The 19,306-nt window shown below is 38.1% G+C and overlaps 1 long non-coding RNA gene across 1 annotated transcript in view; it reads left to right on the forward strand.

Annotated features, from left to right (window-relative positions):
* The window catches only part of LOC137064341 (uncharacterized), a 64,008-nt gene that overhangs the window by 14,162 nt on the left and 30,540 nt on the right, over nucleotides 1–19,306 (forward strand). The window contains exon 2 of the long non-coding RNA XR_010901538.1: nucleotides 9,998–10,102. This is a non-coding gene — a long non-coding RNA (uncharacterized lncRNA). The remainder of the gene's footprint in view (nucleotides 1–9,997; nucleotides 10,103–19,306) is intronic.

Here is a 19,306-nt window from a genome sequence, read left to right on the forward strand (position 1 = left end):
GTAGTCGAACTGGTGTTTCCTGCATGGGAACGACAATTACGTTAAAAAAAACGCAGTCTCTAGTGTCAGTCGCTAGTGTACCTCTTGATGCCAGAGGATTTACACTTATTAACTGGCCTCTGTTACACTTACCCCACCCCACCCCACCCGAATCTCACTCCATACGGGTCACGGCACCAACATCTCCCATCTGCTTCTACTCGCACCACTCCAAATGAAATTTCGAATTCGAACAAGTATTTCCAGTATGGAAGGCAGGGGCACTAACAAGGATGCAAAAGGCCTGAGTCTATAGTGCAAAAAAAAACCACCTCTAAGGTCGTGTGTCCACCAAAGCGTTTTTAGCCAGCTGAAAACGCTAGGCGCTCTGCTGAAAACGCCTCGCTGTGAGCGCTTGAGAGCGTCTTGGCAAGCAGCGTTTTTTTTTTTTTCCTCAGTTGAGACTCTGCTTGTTTTTATGATACGGAAAATCCGTGGAAGTCTTTCTAATTTCACAGGTAGTTTGTTTCTGTATTGATTCTATATAAAATTGCAGATACAATGTAAAGTATTTGCTCTGGCTTTTGTTTTAAATCATTTTATTCCGTTATTATTTGCTTGTTGTCATCTGATGACGACACGCAGAATGTGGTAGTTGGTCTGTGTTGTGTTTGTCCCACCCCTCCTCCACTGTGATTGGACGGCTGGGTGAAAAGTGACAGTGATGAGCGCTGCGTTTTACTCAAAGTTGAACATTCTTCAACTCTCGGCGATCAGTAAAAAACGCTGAGCGCTCAGCGCGTGAGCGTAAAATACTCACTCAGCGCCTCGGTGCGCTCCAGGCGTTCTAAAAACGCCGCGCTCTCATTGAAAACAATTGAAAACGCCAGCCAGCAGCGTGAAAAAACGCTTTGGTGGACACACGGTCTAATTATGAGCTTTTAGAGAAGCCCAACCTGGTTCAGTGTTTGGAGGAGCCTAGGTGGGTGTGGGAAGTGCATATAGACCACTGAGACCACAATACACGGCATCACCTGCAGGTGAAGTCTGGAGGTATAGGACTGATCAAAGCCCTGCCCTGGGATACACACACTGATCCTGAACCAGCACATTTCAAAATGGCTATCAGCTCTTCATTCTCTGGAGAACCTGGAGTAAATGGGGGGGAAAAATAGGTTTAAACACATGTTTTCCTTCTGCTCTTTTCAGAAAACTGTCAGGAAGCATCCTCTACTTATACTGAGTAAGAACTCATCTTATGGCTGTTTATTATGGCATATGTCAGCATGCATGCACTTTTATGATGTATGAATCTTTATATATTATAATCTCAGATGACAGAACACAATTACTTCCATTTTAGAGTTGTGCTGTCCTAGTTTACCAGTGTTGGGTGTAGTTAGTAAGGGATAACTTATTTTTGGTGTAATTCAATTAGTTTCTTCACATGTAATTCAACTCTATATATATATATATATATATATATATATATATATATATATATATATAATTTATTTATATATAGTTGAATTAACATTAAAATTAAACACTGTAGTTTACTTCTAAGATTGACACAATCAACCTATAGCAAGAACACACTTAAAAAAAAAATTTTTTAATGTCAAATACATTGCTTTAAAAATTTGATTATAAATACTACCTGTCTCTGATTAGCAGTAGCTGTGTTACTTTCAAAAACCAGGAAGTGTATTGCTTTTTGCTTTTCTGTGCTGTTAAGTATGCTTTTTTCCTAGGCTGTTGGTTAAATTAAAGGCTACTGCTAATACTGGCTACTGTTTAGAGAGTGCAACCGTCAGGTTCATTAGTAAAAATCCTATTAATTTATTTGTATTTAAAGGAACTTATAAACCTTTAAAAACAGACCTACGGTGAGCTATGGTTAATCGATGGTATAAGCTTTTGTTGAAGTTATAAGCCCGCATTGTTTCAACTTATTTTAAAAATAGTCATGTTCAACAGTGAAATTCCTGGTAAACTACATGACCCGTGATTATGCAGGGAAATCTCCAACAATAAGGGAATCGCAAATCACACTAAAAGAACACTTTAATGTCCATCCACTCACATGGAGCAGGACAAACTGACCCTGCTGAAGTCAATTTCTCTATACGCTCTGAAACTACTTAAATATTTGAATGCATATTTTGCAATAAACCTAAAATGTACTGTTTCTGTATGTACAAAATAGACGTCTTGAAATCAATAGTTTTATATTTTTATATTATCCAACGTTTTTATTTTATTTTTTTATTTATCCAACTTTATTTTGATTGTCATTCGCAATGCGCCATTGTAGTTATTTCCCTCTCAAAAACTGTTAATAGTGAGAAGAAGAAAAAATCAGAATTGTGAGATAAAGTCGCAATGATCTTTTTTTATTATTTGCAAATATCTCGCAAATCTGACTTTTTTTGGAATTGTGGGACCAAGCAAAAAAAAAGTATGAATTGCTAAATATAACTCGCAATTGCAAGATATAAATTCCAAATTGCGAGATTTAAACTCATAATTGTAAGAGAGAAAAAAAAATACGATTTGCAAGATATAAATTCACAATTGCGAGATATAGAGTCCAAATTATATTATGTTATAAAAAAGTCAGTCAGAATGGTTAAATAAAATGTTGCATTTCTCTTTTTAAGTCCATATCTCACAATTGCCATTTTTCTTAAAATTGTGAGATATAAAGTCTGAATTGCAAAATATAAACTTACAATGCTCAGAAAAAAAGAGAGATAGACTCACAATTGGAAAAGGTAATTGCGAGCCTGTATCTCTTGTGAGATTATATCAAACTTAAAGTCTGAATTGCACAATTTTAACTCGCAAAAGTTTAAAGTCCCACGTACCTTTTTTTTTTTATTTAGAGTATAAATATATCAAAATACTGACATTTATTTTCTCGCAATTAGATAAAAACTTGCAATTACATTTTTACATTGTAAAAAGTTTTGTTGGTTTAACTTAAAAAAGTAAGTAACCTGGTTGCCTTAAAATGTTGAGTTTATTGAAATTACAAATTTGAGTTGATACAATTAAGGAAATTTGTTTAATAAATAGAAACTCAAACCACATAAAAAATTTGATAAATCATGAAAATAGCACAATTTGGCATGTTTCACTGCGTCATCAAAAATAAAACACACAATTACCCAATATACTTACAAAATCTTTTAATAATATTTTAATAAAGTTGTCGAATCTCAAAAAAATGTTCATTGTATTAACTCACATTTTTAATTTCAATGAACTCAGGTAACTTTTTTTCTAAATATTTTTTTACAGTATGTAGGTTTTATTCTGTGGCAGAAACAAGCTTCCTTTAACCTCTTGGCTGGTTGGTTTGGTTCATGGCTTAAAACACTTTAACACAGACATTTATTTTATCTTTAATCCCTATATGGGAAAAATATTTCCCGAACTAAGGCCAATGAAAAGAAGTGGACGAGCACTGTTGCACTCCTTATGTCCCACCCAACTGTTTCAATGCAAAGTATGTAAATGTGTTTGGCAAACCAGTTTGTTATGGTTTTAAATATAATTTACCTTTTTTTGCTTCATAACTAATCAGCAAATCCCACACAAGGGGGAAAATACAGGGGGAAAAAACAGAAGCATCACCAGTTTTGTTTTCCTGTCCCGAAGCGGTATGCTCAGCTAAACTACTTTATCTGTCAGCACTGCAAATACAAACTACAACAGGGAATTTAAAAGGGATGTTAATTAACACTCTTTGTAAATAATAACATGCAGCATGATATACCCACACAAAAAGAAGACAAAAAACATGTTCACAAACGCCTGAGGTTTTCTACCTCTCTAGACACATTCACTTTTGCACCTAAACTCAATAAAGTAGTAAGTGCACATAGATGACATCGTCAGTAGAGATCATTCTATACTTCTAAAGTCTCTTATGCTCACCGCATTTATTTAATTAAAAATACGGTAAAAATAATAATGATATATTATACCATTTAAGATAAATGCATTCTATTTGAATATACACTATATTGCCAAAAGTTTTTGGACATCTGCCTTTAAATGCACATGAACTTAAATGACATCCCATTCTTAATCCGTAGAGTTTACCCTTTGCAGCTATTACAGCTTCAACTCTTCTGAGAAGGCTTGTGTAAAGACCAAACTTTACACTTGGCACAATGCAATCAGGCAAGTACCGTTCTCCTAACAACCGCCAAAACCCAGACTCGTCCATCAGATTGCTAGACAGAGAAGCGTGATTCGGCCCTCCAGAGAACACATCTCCGCTGCTCTAGAGCCGAGTGGCGGCATGCTTTACACCACTGCATCCAACGCTTTGCATTGCACTTGGTTATGCAGGTTTGGATGCAGCAAGTCTCTACACACTGTTCTTGAGCTAATCTGAAGGCCACACAAAGTTTGGAAGTCTGTAGCTATTGACTGTAGTTGGTGATTTTTGCACACTGTGCGCCTCAGCATGCGCTGACCCCGCTCTGTGATAACGCAGCACCTTGCTGTTGCTGTTGTTCCCTATTGCTTCCATTTTGTTATAATTACACTAAGAGTTGACCGTGGAAAATTTAGTTGTGAGGAAATTTCACAAATTGACTTTTTGCACAGGTGGCAACCTTTCACGGTACCACGCTTGAATTCACTGAGCTCCTAAAAGAGCGACCCGTTTATTCACAAATGTTTGTAGAAGCAGTCTGCCTGCCTAGGTGCTTGATTTTATACACCTGTGACCATAGAAGTGATTGGAACACCTTCGATGATTTGGAGGGATGTCTCAATACTTTTGGCAATAGTGTATTTCTTTTAACAAAGCTACATTTTCACCATCATTACTCCAGCCTTCAGTGTCACATGATCCTTCACAAATCTAATATGCTGACTTGTTACTCAAGAAACTTTAATTATTATTATATTTATTATGTTGAAAACAGTAATAATAATAAATAATAATAATAATATAAAATCATATTTTTATGGAAACATTCTTCTTTTAGGATTCTTTGATAAAACTGAAAAAATAACTGTATTTAATAAAATAGCAATCTTTTGTAAACATTATAAATGTCTTTACTGTCACTTTTAAACAATTTAATTTACTTGCTGGTTAAAAACAAAACTGTATTGACCCCAAACTTTTTAATGGTATTGTATATAAAGATAATAGTATATGTAATGTAACAGTTAATAAGAAATATAAAGCTAATATGTGATAGTATGAACTTTGTGTGAATGCAATTAGTCATTAGCAGTTTCTGGAATATGCAATCTTTGGCTTATTATCAGCACTCTTGTAGTAGTGAATCTCATTTAGTTCTCTCTCATCTTGATCATTTGTAACAAAGCTAATGACACCTCGGATCCAAGACATGGACATTTTAAAATTTTTATTTCACTCTATACTCTGATCCCCATGTTTAATCATGGCCTACACTAAGATCTGTTCTATTATTTTGGAATATGCTAACTGTTCCACCCTTTTTTGAAGGGTTCGTTTTTGAAGTATTGCTGGCAATAGGAGTGAGAGAGAGAGAGAGCGATAGAGAGAAATCAAATCAGGTGTACTTGGAGCCTAAGGGGGCAGATGGGATAAAAAGGCCAAGCATGCTAATAACGTTAGACAGCCTCCTCCTTCATTATAAACATATTTTAAGAGGACCAGAATTCCGTGGGCATGTATGGGACACTGGGAAATCAAGAAGAAATGCTTTGATATCCAGACTTTAAAAATGTGGCTGATATTAATGACGGTGATACTGTTCACCTTGATTTTTGATTGTCTTTTTTTATTCTTTTTTATTTCTCCAATTATGAATAAGTATAAATATTTCATTCTTGTGCTGGAGAAGTTGAGCAGTGTATGATCAAATTACCATATGGGTGTCTGCGGAAAAAGAAAGAATGTCTTTCTTTTATGTATACAGTTCTTGGTGAATCACTAGTTATTCACCACTTAATTCACTAGTTGTTTAGTTTGAGTGAAATTAAATTATGGCATTTCATTGGTCATTTTCATTGGAGTGTAAAATTTGGAATGAAATGAACAAAAGACAGCATGTTGTTTGGACATTTCTGAGTGTGAGTCAGTTCACAACTTGGAGAAACATGGGATGAACTAATTTATTTATTTATAGATCTGCTTTGTTGTCATTTCATGTTTAGGGAAACAATGTAAACTTTTTCTTCTGGAATGTTCAAGTAAGTTTGGAGTCGCACCAATTTAATTAAGGATAATAAAACATAATTTGGATTGTTTTGATTGTTTTTTACAAGTTGAGCCGATGTGAAAGTATAATACAACTTCGCCATCTATTACCGTAATAATGGCTGCATCCAATCGCATACTCTTTGTACTTATTTTGAATAAGTAATTATTTCATGACTGCTAAAAAAGTATTTTATATAGAATGAATATGTGTTGCTGTATGCTACGGCCTACCTGTGCATTGTTTCTGACCATGTCCATCCCTTTATGACCACCATGTACCAATCCTCTGATGGCTACTTCCAGCAGGATAATGCACCATGTCACAAAGCTCAAATCATTTCAAATTGGTTTCTTGAACATGACAATGAGTTCACTGTAAAATGGCCCCCACAGTCACCAGATCTCAACCCAATAGAGCATCTTTGGGATGTGGTGGAACGGGAGCTTCATGCCCTGGATGTGCATCCCACAAATTGCCATCAACTACAAGATGCTATCCTATCAATATGGGCCAACATTTCTAAAGAATGCTTTCAGCACCTTGTTGAATCAATGCCACGTAGAATTAAGGCAGTTCTGAAGGCGAATGGGGGTCAAACACAGTATTAGTATGGTGTTCCTATAATCCTTTAGGTGAGTGTAGTTTGCTTGCTTTTCTGTTAAGATTAATAGTGGTTTATGATAGTTGCTTTAACAAAAAAATTATAGGGCATGGCACGCTTATGATGGGATTCATAGGTTGTTGCAACACATAACTTAAAATTATTTAATGGAAATGTATGTGTTTTTAATTTCCTTGGCCTAGATTGACGGCAGAAGGAAAGTTTCATTGGCCAAGGGTTGCCTTAAGAGGACATTTGACTGACATGTAATGCAACCAATCACAGTTTGTTTTGTTTCACCCACATCTCACAGACATGTAGATTTCAACCAATCAGATGAAACGACTCTGAAACTCCTGAAGTGTTTCCAGAAAAGTGTACCATATGCAGCAGAAGTTCAGCTAATGGTCTGTGGGCGTGACATCTGAGGCTGAGACTAGCCTCACAATTGATGGAGTTGGTTCACCCTCTGACTATGAACTTACAGAAAAGGTAACTGATCAAGTCAGTAACCGAATCTGAACAAATAGTTTTCATTTCAAAAGAATCATTGAGATGTCCAAAAAAGTCCAACTGGACCCTAAGGCCCTGTGTCCACCAAAGCGTTATTTTCTCCTGAGGCTAACATATCTTTCCAATTGTTTTCAATGGAAGTGCCATGTTTTTAACCCCCCAGGAGCGTTAAGAAGCGCTGAGCGTTAGGCATTTCTTACTGGTCGCCGACTGAATATTCAACTTTGGGTAAAACGCAGCGCTCATCACTTGCACAATGTCAAAAGATGACAACCACAAGGATAATAATACATTTTTATATACAGAATACAGAAATAATTTGTGAATTGAGATACTAGTAACACCTCCGTGGATGCTCCGTATCAGAGCAAACAATGCGTATCATTTGAAGAAGAAAAAAAGAAAAACGTTGACGAAGCACTCTCAAGCACTCAAAGCTGGAGATGCTGCAGAGCATTTACAGCTGACTAAAAACCATTCAATCACAAAATGTAACTGGGAAATATTTCCTCACAAGGGTAAATGCACAACTATTAAGGCCTAGACCTACTTGTTTTGAAATGTCTACATTAGGGCGGGGCTAAGTGTTTGTCAGTCCAATATTTTTGTAGTTGTATTTGAAGAAGGTGGTTAAGAAAAGCAAGGTTAAGAAAGCAATACCAAAACTGAAATAGTGAGTCTAGTCGCAGCCTCTCTGGCTAGTGCTCAAGTGTCACGATGCTTATTAGTTCCAGTGCAGAAATGTGTATTTCTGCCAAGGCCTTGAGTCCTTTAAACTATAAAAATAAATATATGCTTACATTTCATTTCAAAGCACTCCGTAAAGGCAAGAACTTGGCATATGAAGAACTTAACTCTAGGATAGGAAGCAGATCATTAAAAGAAAGATTAAAACGGGATCTAAAAGCATGAGGATACGCTCGCCGTTGGCTACTCAGCTCTTCAAAAAAAAAGAAGCTCCTCAGACCCCTGCACTCCTTTGCTATGTGAGTACTTCTCAGTGGCTCAACGCTGGGCTTCGTGCTGCGGAGTTTTGTTTTGAATAATCAATCAAAAAGAGCTCCGCGACAGCATCGTATGCTTTCATGCACAAGCGAAGCGCAGATGAATGAGGAACGCTGCATTTCGCTATGACGTTTCACCATCTGTCCCTCCCGTGGTCCTCCTCTGAAGTCCTCATGGCATCAAACTGCCATGTTTGGGGCCAATTATACATAAAAATGCAAATACTTCAGGGAGCTGCCCAAAGCCGGTGTGAAGTATGTAGTGGTAATTACCTGATGTGGAGTCGTTGTAGAGTTAGCATCCCTTCAAGTGTGGAGAGGCGTTTGACAGATTTGACCAAAGAAAGGGTGGTAGAGGTAGTCTGTTAACTCATTGATGGTCTCTCATGGATAATAGAACAAAGTGTTCATTTTAATTATGAACAAAATGACTGTAAGATGACGGCCGTCACTCATGCTCGGGCCCCTCCTTACCCGCACCGGCCCCATCGCAATGCATATGCAAAACACATGCGTGCCTTTTGGTCTTCAAACCTTCCATCTTCGTGTCTTGGAGGCATAACGGACTATTAGGTGTCTACAAAGACGCTCAGTCGTATGCGACTTACTGTTTTGACCATTGTCCTGGCCTGTCTCTTTCTTTTTGAGACATATTTTAAGCCTCTAATCACTGTCAAAGGCATCGAGTCGTTCGTGTCGCATACATAAATAATTCTGTGCAGAAATACGTTGTAGGACACCGTTGTACTGTCGTTAATGCTGTTTACTTCTGCTGTTTATTTTTGCAGCGACTTTTAATTCAAAACAAACTGCAGATATATATATTTTCTACTTCCAAAACAACACCTTTAGGGTTTGTTGTTTAAGCGCGTGCCATTTGCATGACGCTATTTCAAGTCACCTCAAATATGCTAGGCTACAGCGAAGCATCACAGCTACTTTTGAAGGTGGGTTGTGTTTTTAGATGGGAATCTAAACAGAATAATGATAAATAAATATATTGGTTAACACATCGTAATGCGATTATACGAGCGCGGAAGCATACAGTAATTACCGAGAGCCGTCGATCGTAGCAGTAGGTTGTTGATCCTTTATTACTTTGAGAGCAAATGTTGGGTTTACTTCAAATGAAGTCAAAAGTTTTTTTTTCTCTCTCTCTTTCTCTCTCTCTCTCTCTCTCTCTCTCTCTCTCTCTCTCTCTCTCTCTCTCAAGTGTTTTTGTACCGACTGTATTTACAGCCTTTTTGAAGTTTGCAGAGGTGTAGCAAAGAAAGATCTGGCTTTTCATCAGGGATGGGTTTTCATTCTCCACAGACAATCGGGCCGAATAAATCCGTACACTTTTGAATTGAAAATGTCTGATATGAAAGTTTCACTTTTAAATTATGTAAAAAGCCTCCTGCTACATGCCAGCTGGGAGTACCTGCTACATTTTCTTTAGTTCCTGAATCTCTTTCTCCCATTAATGAGATGTCTCAGGATATGGTTGGTCGGCCTAAAAATGCCTTTGGTGGAGTTCTGCGGGGACGGAAAACTGGGAATTTAGGTTCTATACCTGGTGCCAATCAAGTCGTTTGCCCTCTCACAGATGTCCTGCAGTCACAGGTCCCTTGTCGAATTGAATTGGCTGAGAGCTTTTATCAATGTTGACCGCTTTGGCTTTCATTTTTCAACAGATCCACCTCTGGGGCCGAGTCTTCTCCCAGTTCTTTGTTGACAGGGGTCAATATGTGTGCCACCGCTGTATCCTGAGATTAGAAGGAAAGTGAAATGCTCTGAAGGTATGTGTTCTTTCACAGTACAAATCCTAAACCTCTAGAGGTGGGAACCTTTCTTAATCAACCAGCTAATGAAGAAGATTAAAACATTTTTACTAGAAACACATGAGGCCAGTGTAAATGTTGTGTATACACTGTATGAATGAGTGGAAGATAACAATTTCACACAAAAACAAAAACGTAAAAAAATTCAGTGTGTTTATACACTGTAAACCTGAATTATTTGGCAAAACTCAAAAAAAATAAGTTAAGAAATTCAAAGTTTAAGTGAGCAGAACTGGCATTTTTATGTTGTACTTATACATTTGTATTATTCTTAACTTGAAATGTTTGATTACACTAACTGATACATTTAACTTAACATTTTAATGTAACCTCAATGTGAAAAATTGTATTAGTATAAACTTAGCTTGCTATAACATGCTAAATCAGAAAATGCTAATTTACTAACATGTTAACAATGGCATGGTATAGCACTTGCTGAATGAGTGCAGCAATATAAAGCATTTAACGTATACTGTAAAGATTATTTTCATGATTTATTCAAAACGTTTTTAGTTCGTCAAATTAACTTAGATAATTAATGTGGTTCAGATGACATCATATTTTGAGTTTCTATTCATTAAACCAATCTCCTTCATTGCATTAACTCAAATTTTTAATTTCAATGAACTCAAAAAAAAAATCTTTTTTTTACAGTGTAGTTATAAAGTAGCCTACATTTTAACTGCATCAATTTAAAAATCTCTGTGTTTAAATACACATTTATAATGTGTATAAATGGATACAGTGTCTTCTTCAGAGGGCCACAGTTATGAAAAGTTCATCCACTCTGTAAGGGTCATTAATTTGCTATCTTTACAACACACAAAACACAGTGTTTAGTTCATTTTCTCTCCGCCTGCTTTGTTTCACACTCTTCGCAACTGTATTCCGCACTGACGAGGCCTCCTGGTATCACCATTCGCTGTAGTAATGGATAGCCATTTATAATTCATAGAGCGGCTGGTCCCCAAGTTAATTTTGCCCTGGGCTCTGTTTATTTCTGCTTTGTACTTTGTTTAAAGTCAGTTGTTGACAACTCTTGAGCATGTCAAACTATCACCGCTAATAATTGCTTAAGGAGATGGAACTTTCGCAAATGTTGGTTCCAGCACAAAAATACATTCTCCTCAGCCCATCGCGAACTCTCTCTGATGAATTTTTGATTCCTCTCCTTCTTATTCTTAACAAAGATTCCTCTGTAATTCAAAGCAATAGCTCTGAGTGAAAGAATAAAAAGGAATAATGTAGCATTATCCTCAGAACACGGCTTCTTTTTAATGTGCGGTCGGAAATTTGTCAAGCGTGGCTCTTTTCACTGCATCTCTCTCTCTCTCTCTCTCTCTCTCTCTCTCTCTCTCTCTCTCTCTCTCTCTCTCTCTCTCTCTCTCTCTCTCTCTCTCTCTCTCTGTCTCTCTCTCTCTCTCTACTTTTTGTTATTGACCAAAGAGATGAGGCGACGCTAGCAAAGGCAGGTGGATCTAATATGCAGCCGCGCTGTTATATGAACGCAGCCTACGGCGGTACCTATTTCTGTGGGTCAATGTCGCTTCTTTTCTGATCGCGACAGTCGCTGCACGCGCCCAGTTGCTTGATTAGTCCCAATTAGACAGGCTGTCACTTTCCCCCGGTGCGCGGGACCAGGGACCCACCCGTCCTCGACGCTTCCCGTCTGAATCGGACGTGCGCTGCGATGATTGCTGTAGGCTTGGGGGATTATTTTGAATGCGAGGAGAAAACAAAAGAAGCAAGAAGACACGCAAAGACTTGACAATGTGATCTCTCGCGTACTTCCGAGACGGCTGTGAAAAGAGCGTATCATTTCTCTCCCTGAAAATCTCCTCAGGGTTCATCCTTCCTCCCACAAACAGCGCCTTCCCACGTCACCTTGTCTCCCTGAGCGCTTAGAAAATAGCGGGAAGCGCTCTGCACGCTGTCGTTCGACAAAACTATAATTGTTTAGGAAGGCTGAGTTCGTGATAGGTATGAATAATTGATCCCGTTGTCTAATTTATAATCATTAGACCATTTTTAATACTTATAAGGTTGTTGACATTAAGAACAGGCGAAATAGGCCACCTTGAAAAGCGCGAGAAACGAGAGCCACGGTGACGAAGTGTTGTCAACACATGTTTACTCAATAAGGGAGGAATTTGTTTAGCTTTTTGTCTTTGTTTTATTTTCAAATCTACTTATCTTAGTTTCTTTTATATATCTGTGTTGACTTTAAAATGAAGTTTTCGAGCGCTAGCTGTTTTTATTCCGCTCCGCTCAGAATAGCGGACTCAAAGCGCAGTGTTTTCTGTGACTAGCTGAGGTTAGCTTTTATGTTGCTATCTGCAGGGGAGCAAACAGTAGCTAGCGCAAGAGCAGAAACAAGTCGCAGAGTCTTTATATTTAATTCTATTAAATATTCATGAGGATTTCATTGTGTGTGATATGTCAAAGGGTGTTTGTCTATTAGCATGAGGAGGCAAATATTTAAAACAACAAAGTTTAGGAGTGAATGCGCAACGTAGCAAGCCTACTAAATAGCATGAGGTCCTTGAAAAGTGTTTTGTCGGAGAAAACGGGCTTGTAGAGCCTGTACACATTTATCACATTTATCAATTCACAATAATCAGGAATTTAGTATGCGAACATGTTCAGTTTATTTTCAATAAAGGGAAGCTTGGTAACTATCTGCCACATTTTTCTTCCGGCGAGTCTCTGTCAGGCCTTTCATGGCGGGAAAGGCTGCCCCGCGTGCCCCTCTCTGTCTCAACTGCCCCGGGGAACATGTCACACGCGAATAGGACGGCGGGTTTTGGTGCTAATAATTGCCATCTCCGCCAAACGCATGCATACGGTGATTAAAAAAAAACAAAAAACTTGCTGAACCCAACTCGTACCTCGGAGGCAAAACAACATGCTCCTTAGAGACGAAATCGCTGTGCCCTTCTTCATGCGCGCTGTGATTTAGGGAAGCATGTCTTACCTCATTTTAAGCTTATTAATTCAGCTGTGGGTTATCAAACATGATCAAGAGTTATAGATCCCTATATTTATGTAAATATTAAAGTATAATGTAAAACTCATTAAATACATATATGGTCCTAAATGGGTCTATTTACAGAAGGCATTAAGACTCTTACAGGGTTCCTATAAGTATATTTAAGAAATAAATATTGGATGGATTTATTTGTAATATATAGGCACTGATTTAAAACAAACCAGAGCTGCATGCATATTTAAATGATCAATTCATATTATTAAAATAAAATAAAAAAGATAACCATTTTCATCTGTATTGCAATGGTTGGGAGTATCATTAAAATCGGTAATTTGTGTTTTTTAGTTGTGTAGATATATGCAGACATGTATTTATATCATATTAAGTGTTAACCAAAAGTAAGCAGGTTGACAGTAATATAATATATAATTTGTCAAATTATTATAATTTTATAAGTTTTTTGTTTTGTTTTTAGAGAGAGAGAGAGAGAGAGAGAGAGAGAGAGAGAGAGAGAGAGAGAGAGAGAGAGAGAGAGAGAGAGAGAGAGAGAGAGAAGCAGGAACCTTAAATGCAAATGTACAAAGCATATTTTTCAGCATTTTGTTTCTGGAATCATATTTTTGATTCCGGATTTGATTCCAGACAAAAAGTCCCTATTTATATAAACAAATAAATCAAATCAAATAAAAATATTTGGTATAGTCTACATGTGCATTCAATATTAAAAAAAGGTTTAGATTTTTAATGTGATTTTACAAATGATTAGATTTTTTATTATAGAGCTTAGAAATTGACACAACCTGCCATAAGAATTATTATCCCCAAAATAGCTGGAGAAAGCACAAACACAAATATCCTACTAGGCTGTGAATTACTGGATATGTTAATGTATGTAAGTGAAACATCACACTGTTTCCAATTAATATGTCATGCTGTGCGCGCTTCTCTCTGCAGTCGCTCGTCCTATTAGTGGATTAATACCTGCGCTCTATACCATCCCAATCATCAAGACACGGGTTAATTAAACATTTACATACAAACACTCAGCAATCTTTTGTCCCCTGTAATATACACCATCTATATGCTTTTATCCAAAACAAGAGGAGGGGCATATTTGCCTCAAACATACTAATTGGCACCACGCTGACTCACTCAAGTGTATTGTGGAGAGGATGAGGAGGGCAGCTTGATTCACACTGTTATTTACAAGCGCAGGAAATCTATACTTTATGCAAGTATGCAAATATATATTTCAAATGCATTGCAATGTGATCTTGCTTTTATGTGGCAGTAACAAACCTCAAGGGGGCGATAATGTTACCGTCATATGTCAGTAAATCAGAGTTCTTGTTTAGGGGTGCCTTTCCTAAGAGCATTGGCAACCAACTATGCTTGAAGTTCAATCTTTACCACATAGTTTAATAATTCAGCGTTTCCCGAAATCTTAGTTCCAATAAACATTCGCAAACAATGTCGTAAACTTGTGTGGTTGGATTGACAGCTCTCGACCCGTGGTTAGAAACATAGTTTCTTGTTAGTATGACTGGGGACTTAGATCATGACCAACAATACATCTTCCTAGTTAAGCAGTGTGTTAAAGGGATAGTTCAGCCAAAAATCAATCATCTTAGGTGTATATGACATTCTTCTTTCAGATGAATACAATCTGAGTTTTATAAAAAAAAAATGTCCTGGCTCTTCCAGGCAATTTTATGGCAGACCAAAATTATAAGACACAAAATGGCATCCATAATAATAAATGGGGTAATAAAGGCCTTCTGAAGCGAATCGATGGGTTTTTGTAAGAAAAATATTTATATTCAACATGTTATTAAGTAAAATAGCTACCGCCGGACCGCCTTCCGTATTCAACTTACCAAAAAGTGTAGCGTCTCTCGCAGTTCAAAACACAACGCTTACACAAACTGACCACCAACCAAAACTTTAGGACGCCATCTTGAATATTGTCATTGTCACAGAATGGAACGCACAGGATTGTGGGATATCAAAGGCAGTGAAATTCAATCAGAGGAAGTCCTGCGTCCCAATTCGCATACTATCCATACTAAATAGTATTCGAAAATAGAATTAGAATGTCCCAAATCGTAGTATGCTGAAAAGAGTATTCCAAAGATACCCAGATGGTCTACTATTTCCGGTCAGAATTCGAAGTGCGGATTGGTGCACACTCTTAACGGCTGATATTGCCCACAACCCATTGCCAGTTGGACGAGGATTCGATTGGAACTACAAAGACGGATAAAAAGCGTTAAAAAACTACAAACATGACAGATGTGTGAGTCCGACGGTTAAGTAGAGAGGTTTAGATAAAGGGGCTTGAGTGACCAATTATCAGTATTTAAAGGGATAGTTCACTTTGAAATTAAATTTTGATATGTTTTAGCTTACCTCATGGGCATCCGAGATGTAGGAGTATTTGTTTACCCAGTAGTTTCAATTTTGATCATTTTAGGTCAAACCGTTCTCGTCTGTGCCTCACATAATGCAGGTCTATGGTCACCACCTCAAAGAGCATACACAGAGAAGTCCAAATTAAACAATCCCCCATCGTAAGTACACAGTGATGGCCTAAGACACGAAACGAGCGGTTTGTGTGAGAAAACGAACAGTATTTATATCGTTTTTACCTCTTGTACACCACAGGAAACACGCACGCGCGCCCTCGGATCAGTCGGACGTAGTGGTGTACAAGAGGTAAAAACGATATAAATACTGTTCGTTTTCTCACACAAACCGCTCGTTTCGTGTCTTAGGCCATCAGTGTGTACTTACGATGGGGGATTGTTTAATTTGGACTTCTCTGTGTAAGCTCTTTGAGGTGGTGACCATAGACCTGCATTATGTGAGGCACAGACAAGAACGGTTTGACCTAAAATAAAGTAAAGGTGAAATTACTGGGGAAACAAATACTCCTACTTCTCGGATGCCCATGAGGTAAGCTAAAACATATCAACATTTAATTTCAAAGTGAACTATCCCTTTAACCTGACAAAAATATATTTATTCAGTTCTATCCACATTATATTTCACCTGCAGCAGCATTGTGAACTTTTGCACTGACACGTTTGCCTATTAACTTTTAAATGCATCATTATATTTAAACTGCAAACACATGAGGAGAGTCTGCATTAAAGACCCACACATGGCAAATCAACGAGCGGCTAAATTTATCTCCGATACGGTAGGAAATTAAACTGAATGTTGAGGATTTGAACTGTGTGATGATTGACAGGGCAGTTTAAACGGTGATGGGATACAAGTAACTAAGCAACAGAGTCTGTTAAAGATGTAAAGAAGTAGTATGTCCCGAAGCTTGCATACTTTTCTGCTACACACTCAAATGTATGTACTTTTTCTTCACAAAAAGAGTACACACTTTTAGGATGTAGTATAAGTAGGCGAATTGGGACGCAGCAAAGGTATCTCGGGAGACAGGAAGTGAACAGGCCTGCAGCACTCCTGTAGATTACTGAAGCGTCCACGCCTCCGTGTTTTCTAATGGACGCGAAACAAACTAAACAATCAAATTACACTTTAAATATTTTTTCCTCAAAGTTATTTAATGTCATTTTTATCAGTTTTTATCATGATGCTTTCATTTCAAGTGTTAGTTTTTTAAAATAAGTTTAGTTTTAGTTAGTTATTTGATGCTGTAAAAATGGGTGGTGTGACCTCATGATTGACAGCTGAGATCAATGGTTTTGGTCTACGGCTAATTTTAGCCTTCATGACAACTGTGAGGGGGGTGAATTTTTTTATTTACTCATTTGTTTACATTATATAAAGCCTTACATTTCTGCATAATTAAGGGTGTGGTCACTTTAAAGGGGGGGTGAAACACTCAGTTTCAGTCAATCTCATGTCAATCTTGTGTACCTATAGAGTAGTATTGCATCCTTTATATCTCCGAAAAGTCTTTAGTTTTATTATGTTTGTAAAAGAAATATGGGCTGTACCGAGTCTTTCCGGAAAAAACCGAACGCCTGGAGGCGTATCGTGTGGGCGGAGCTAAAGAATGACGAATGCGCAAAGCGGTGACGTCCTCAAGCATGGAGAAACCCTTGCTATCAATCTCAGCTAATAGATATATGATCCAGAATCTAATTCGGAGGCTGAAATAGAAACAGCAACAGTAGGACGTCTGTCTCTGTGGTATGTACTGTATTTAGTGGCCTGTCAACATTTGTGTCTTTACTCTCAGTTTATGAGGACATGATTCAGTTTATGGACTATTGTATGCGACCAAACCTTAGTAGCAAGCAAAACGGTTTTGCACGTCAGACTAGTGTAACGTTATATATAGAACAGCAATGAAGTCCGTTAGAGCATTTGAATGACGAAGCACGCGATCGTGTCGTTTACTGATGTTTACATACGCGACGATAAGCAACAGCAGAGACATTTGAAGCAGTTTTACTCACCGGCTGCTTCCAAAGCAGGACCGAACCTTTATCGCTGGGACAGCTCCGTCAAAAACACACTTCTTGGAGTGTGGAGATCCACTTTGCGATGCGACTGAAGCATTTCTGCGTTCAAATCGGTTCAAATGCAGCGCTGCCTTCCCGGACTGCTGTGCTGAAGCGTTGAAGTCGCTTAATGTCAAAGTGGAGGAATGAAGTGGAGCGCGGCGCGGACTATAACCGACATTAGTGTTCACAGACGACTGGATCTGCACCTGAGAGTGTTTATGGGCATGCATTTCCTCTCTCGCTCTAGTCACGCGTGCGCACACCCTACCGGGAGAAGAGCCCGTACGGCCCATACAAGGACCTTCCGGTCTATTAACGTCAAGTCGACCCATACTCGAAAAAAACTCTCCGAAACTTGTGAGAAACCGGAAGGAGTATTTTTAACACAGAAATACTCCATCAAACGTCCAACATTAGTTTTTGAAACTTTGTCTATGTTTAGGATGGGAATCCAAGTCTTTAACAGTGTAAAAAGCTCAGTATGCATGAAACAGCATTTCACCCCCCCCTTTAAATGACAGGTGGATAGCCATTTATCCGCTGTCTGTTAGTCATCGCGTCACCTCAGCTCCACCCACGTCCCGCCTCTTTACCCAGTTTCTGTTATCCGGGTGTAAACGCGATGGGGACTGGCAACTTTATGCTTCAAACCTGGTTTTCAGAATCCTATGGGTGACGTCACGGACACTGCATTCATAGTTTTTTACCGTCTATGAGCTAGACGCATTCCTGGGTCAACATATAGTATTTTGTTGATCCTGGAACAACATTCCTGTCTGAAAATTGAATGCTAACCATATACATACCCCTAAATGTAACCTACTCATAACTAATCCCTAAAATCCAAGGGAAATAATTGGTGCTTACACTGATAGAAGCATATAACCCTGGTTATAAGCTTGAGATAAACTGTCAAGATAAATTTAAACCTCAAATCTGATTGATTGGAATGTTGTTCTAGGATCAACAGAGATGTTGATCAGGAACATGTTGCACTTTTTAAAATCAGATTCTGTGCCATAAAATATTTTTTTTTGCTTCCCCCAAGAAAATATCAGTGAACATTTAAAAAACAAAAACATAACTTCTCTGAGATGCTCCTGTAAGATACATGGCAACTTGATACTGGACGCTCTTTCGTCATACATACACATACATGCACACTATTTAAAAACAATGTTGATTTTTGACACACTAAAATGTATGAATTGAAATACTCACCTAAAGGATTATTAGGAACACCATACTAATACTGTGTTTGATCCCTTTCGCCTTCAGAACTGCCTTAATTCTACGTGGCATTGATTCAACAAGGTGCTGAAAGCATTCTTTAGAAATGTTGGCCGATATTGATAGGATAGCATCTTGCAGTTGATGGAGATTTTTGGGATGCACATCCAGGGGACAAAGCTTCCATTCCACCACAGCCCAAAGATGCTCTATTGGGTTGAGATCTGGTGACTGTGGGGGCCATTTTAGTACAGTGAACTCATTGTCATGTTCAAGAAACCAACTTGAAATGATTCAAGCTTTGTGACATGGTGCATTATCTTGCTGGAAGTAGCCATCAGAGGACGGGTACATGGTGGTCATAAAGGGATGGACATGGTCAGAAACAATGCTCAGGTAGGTCGTGGCATTTAAACGATGCCAAATTGGCACTAAGGGGCCTAAAGTGTGCCA

The sequence above is a fragment of the Pseudorasbora parva genome, chromosome 25, assembly GCF_024679245.1.
Source record: "Pseudorasbora parva isolate DD20220531a chromosome 25, ASM2467924v1, whole genome shotgun sequence".
NCBI lineage: Eukaryota > Metazoa > Chordata > Actinopteri > Cypriniformes > Gobionidae > Pseudorasbora > Pseudorasbora parva.